This window comes from Anneissia japonica, unplaced genomic scaffold (assembly GCF_011630105.1).
Source record: "Anneissia japonica isolate Jap-2015-1 unplaced genomic scaffold, ASM1163010v1 scaffold288211_len279840_cov171, whole genome shotgun sequence".
Lineage (NCBI taxonomy): Eukaryota > Metazoa > Echinodermata > Crinoidea > Comatulida > Comatulidae > Anneissia > Anneissia japonica.
This window is the reverse complement of record NW_022720325.1, coordinates 137,768-143,105: the sequence shown is the minus strand read 5'-3', so window position 1 is coordinate 143,105 and position 5,338 is coordinate 137,768. Positions and strand designations below refer to the sequence as shown.

The window sequence follows — 5,338 nt, the reverse complement described above, 5'->3', positions numbered from 1 at the left end:
GCATTAATATTATTTTGTTAGTTCGTCATCCTTAGATATGATGAGTGAAATATTCCAAGAAAACTGACATGGTAATTTCTGATATTTGATTTCTTGTGCTGCTTAGTTTTCTTTAATAAATTAAAATAAAAAATAAAAATTAACATATTTTCACTTTGTTCTTTGTGATATGTTTGTTCTCTTCCTGTTGTTTTGGCACTGCGCCTTGAGCACCTATTTTTGGTGGTGATGTTTGCGCTTTAAAAATCGTTATTATTATTATTATTATTATTATTAATATTATGAGGGAATTGGAAATGGATGGAAGGTGGTGATTCTTTTAGCGGGAGGTTAGACACTTAGGATATCAACACATTTCACTCCTTCATTAATGCAATAAAAAATGATGTCCAAAAGTTTTCTGGTTCGTTCCCAATCAAATTTTCCTCCACCATAGATTAGCTTTGTGGAAGCTCAATACAATTCTTAAGGCAAATAATAAAAGGAAGATCATCAATTCATATAACTTAATTCCAAAACGTCATAGAAAACCCAGTCGGCCTCACTGCACTTTTCACATCAACACCGAATAATAAAAAGTCTGTGCTTTTCAAACAAATTCTAATAATCTAATTATGTCATTAAATGGTGTATTGCGATGGTATTTTTACGCGCTCTATAGAAACAGAAAGTCTAATATTTTCTTGGGCCAAAAGTTATACGTTGTCTTTAATTATATTAATAACCAAACAAATACCGCTACATACATTTGCCTTGCCCCACTTCAAAATACCATATTTTATTATAATACATTTCCATTTATTATTAATAATGCTAATTAATGGCACTTTCCACCTAACATTAACAATATATTTGGCTTAGCTATCTATTCAATGACATGCAACATATACCTACATAAACATATATATAATGTCTGGATATAGCCGAAATAAAAATAAATCAATAGATAAATCCGGTCATTAATTATAAAACGTTTGACTTACCACAGAATACTAATATTATCAGACTGTTTAGAAAAGCAATCAGGGGAATGTTGGAGTTAATGAAGTTGCACGGAGTTGCAGGGCTTAGCTTGAAGCTGGATCGTAAATCCGGTACAATCCGTCAGTGGTGAAGAAAAAGTATTGAGTGCGACGCGACAAATCGTCAGCTTACTTTAAAATTGAAGTACTGTATGATGATAATGATGATGATGATGAGGGACACGTCCGTACTGTCATGCGTACAACAGCATCCACGCCATCGTCGTTAATCCATTAACTACTTGGCCAGCCGCGGCTTACCACTTAATAAGTATGGAAGGCCAACCAACACAGTCACACCTTCTGGTCTAAGCTTGACCATGAATTAAAGGTGTCATTCTTGTACCTAATTTACATTCTGAATATATTACAAACATTTGTGAGATCTTATCAGTTTCATTAAGACGTCTTAATACTATGAACCATTATTTACTATATGCAAAATTAATACTAAACTGGTTAAATCATACATAGGTAGATTAAACGCAGACACGTTCACAGTATATCAAATACGACTTTTCACATCCTAATCCATTTACACCGAATGTAGTATCAATATTTATCTTGTTGAAAGTAGGCCAATATAGTTGGTGTGTGACTGTAGTTTTCTGTAAACCATAAAATACAGACACGTACCGCAAATAATTACGTTGTTAGATCAATTGTTAAGCTCGTGTTAAGTAAAACTTAAGAAGTCACATCCGAGCAATAGATATTGACCTATAAGTTAAACCAGGGAGTTATAATAGTGAACAACTCCCTGGTTAAACCAGGTTAAACTATGTGGTTAAACATAATGTCTAGCATCACATGGTATTAGTATCCTATCAATATTATCACAAATAAGATGGTTGGGAATTTTAAAACTGTTGACGTTCAAAATGCACAAAGTCTCAGTTAAAATAAAAGAAAGAAGTCAGGCCTAAAGGATGATACAATACTACTGTTGTGTAGGTATACCCAAGATGTATAGGAAAATGTACGATTTGGAATATTATTTAGGTTTCTTTTTGTTATATATAGGCCTAAAGCAAAAATCATTGAGTCACTTATAAATATACATTTTTTAAGGTAAAGCCGCATGAGTTACGATCGAGACGTTGAGAAGTTTGAATGTTAGTTGGTTGAGTATTATTAGGCCTATATGGACCTCTATGTTTATAAGTATATTGATGAATGAACGTGGCTACTTTACACTGCGCTTAGCATACACACCATTCTACTGGCCTACGATTATGTTCTTCATAAAACCAGTAAATATCTTTCCGAAAAAATATCAATATATATATAAAAAAAAAAAAACATGATTGGTGGAGCATCCGAAGTAATTGGACGATCTTGAATTTGAAATCCGATGGAGGTTTTTCATAAAAATCAAATATACGTCAACAATGTGTAATCCTACAGTTCCAAACATTATATTGTTAAATGTATATTTCAACTTGCACTTCCACCGATTGAATAAAATTCAATAATTATCATTCAAAAATATATTTATTAGGCCAGGTCTAACTAATAATTAAAAATGAAAATTAATGTATCAGTATTTAAGCAGAATAGGCCTAGTCTATATTGAGTGCATTCGTGCAGAGGTCAACTAAGGATTTTTCAATTTTGTTTATATACAATGATTGTTAATTACTAATATCCAAACATTTGATGTGTTGAGTCAACCACCAGGGACAAGACTGTAATAGAGTACATTAACATTATATCTATGTTAAGCATATACAGTATGGGGATATTGTATTTATAAAGTAATAATGTTATATTTATATAGCACATATTACACTTTGCCATAATTCGCTTTTCACATAAATAATACTGTATGGGCAATGTACATAACCGCAGGTGCTAACTACAGTAGGCAGCGTTAAGAAAGCGGGACCATGTATTTAAAAAAAAAATAAAAAAAAAGAAATTAAAAGAAATTGTTAAGTAAAGATTTTCCTCTCTAAAATCTCCATGGTAATAGAATCGCTGGAATAATAATAATAATAATAATAGTAATAATAATAATAATAATAATAATAATAATAATAATAATAATAATAATAATAAATCGTAATTTACTTGAGCGTTCGCCTGTTTCCACTGTTTCTAGCTTACTATTGTTTGAACTATAAAGGTCACTGATCATCAACGAAACAGTGGCTGAACCAGTATAATGTTTGATACGGGTGGATTTTAAAGTTTGGATTCCAGTGGAACACCGAAAGAAAAGTAGTAGGGAACGGTATGATCTGAAAGATTTTCCTGACCCCTCTCAATAAACTTAAATGATACGAACATATTAACAGTGAACATTAATGTTTTTTTAGAGTGGAGTTAAAATCAGGGGTAGGCTGACAGCGACTGCTTCAGCAGGTGTGGGTCCATATTCTGTGGTCAACGGAACTGTCAGCCTGAACAATAGTCGAATGTTTAATTAGGCATGAATTTTTTGTTTGTTTTTGAATTACCGTTACAAATTTCAATTTACCACTAATTTTATTTTGATCCATCAGCGGCTAGATCAGTGGGCAATACAATTATGTAATTAAGTAGAATTAAGTATTTAAAATGAGATTTGCTGAGATTTCCAATTTTACCGTACTTTTTGTAAATTTAATTCTGTTCACCCTTGTATAATAATTGACATTGTATGCAGTCTAACATAGATAGTGCATACACTTAGGTCTATAGGCTTATTACTTTCAATGGACAACGATCAAAGCCAGAGAATAGTGGAAAATCATAATTGTCAACGTCCCATGACACGGTTTACTTGATGGTGATGATGATGATGATGATGATGATGATGATGACGATGATGATGATGATGATGATGAGGATGATGATGGACAATATATTTGTTGATTCGTAATGATGGTAATGATGATAGTAAAGTGAATTGATGATAATGATTTCTCGTTATGTAGTACCTGTGTGATCTCCCAAGATATTCTAGTCGCGTCTTCCTATATGTTACTAACTTTTATTACAATTTATTGATTTTAAAAACAGGTAAAGCAAACAAGTTACTTTTAAGCTTTACATTTTCGATTAAAACTCCATTACTGAACCCATAATCCACAGTTTTCCATTTCATATGTCTATAAATCATAAGCTTATCTCTCTTGATAAGCGTTCACAGCACTTCATAATCAAGATGAATTATGGCTATGTGTGTTAACATTGAATTATCAAGCTAAAATAAACCTGAGCCACCACACACTTTGTGACGGGACATGTACTAGGAATGTAGAACTAACGTGTTTGTGAATCGTTCTAGCGTCATGAACATGGGTATTAAAAATAAATTAATATAACGAGTACTATAACACTAAAATAATAGCACTACTACTACTGCTACTGCTACTGCTACTGCTACTGCTACTGCTGCTGCTGCTGCTGCTGCTGCTGCATGCTGCTGCTACTACTACTACTGCTACTATTACTACTACTACTACTACTACTACTACTACTACTACTACTACTACTAATAATAATAATAATAATAATACACATAATACGAATAATACTGGTAACAATAATATTTATAACACTTACAAATTTGGTTCTGTAACTAAAGGTAAAGGCACTGTTAATTTCACGAAAGTCATTAAGACTGCAGTACTTGTTTTCAATACTTTAAACGTTTTAAGGAATTAATTTTGTAGAAAAAAACCCAATATATTATTACAATAAACTTAATAATAATAATATATTACTATTATTATGTTTATTATTATAATGACAATTATGATAATGACGATAACGGTGTTGAATGATATTAATAATGTAAATTATGATAATCGTAACAATCATTATAACAATAGACCCTATAATAATAATACTATTCCATACTACATTATACTATACTATACTATACTATACTATACTATACTATACTATACTATACTATATAATACTATAATTGATTACACGTCCACCACATGATGTATACTATCAAAGTCTGATATTCATAATAGAAAAGTTGCAATTGCGTATTAAAAATGAGAGTACCGCCTACAGCTTTTTTATGTTGATTAATATGACTCTTCACAGCCAAGTTCCTTTCTGGACAAATTAAATATGATGCCGTTACATCAAAATCCTTAGTAAACACATGGTATACAGATCTGCTGACATTTATACATCATGTTATTAACAGGGGTGGCGCTAGGATTTGCCCGAAGGGGTGGGGGGCCGCGGTCGACAATTTCGACAATTTAGGGGTTTCAAAGGCTTATTTTATCTTTATATTTAGATTCTACTAATATGTAAAATATACATATAATATTTTTTTCTCCCCGACGAATTGTGTTTTTTCT

The 5,338-nt window shown here is 31.7% G+C and overlaps 1 protein-coding gene across 4 annotated transcripts in view; it reads right to left on the bottom strand.

Annotated features, from left to right (window-relative positions):
* The window catches only part of LOC117111293 (short transient receptor potential channel 5-like), a 76,130-nt gene that overhangs the window by 28,496 nt on the left and 42,296 nt on the right, over nt 1-5,338 (bottom strand). Inside the window, exon 1 of one of the 4 annotated variants that reach the window (XM_033254216.1) lies at nt 984-1,166. The exons of the other annotated variants lie outside the window; for them this stretch is intronic. The gene's annotated coding sequence lies outside the window, so the exon portion shown is untranslated. Of the gene's footprint in view, nt 1-983; nt 1,167-5,338 lie in introns of those variants that run through there. 4 annotated transcript variants of the gene reach the window in all.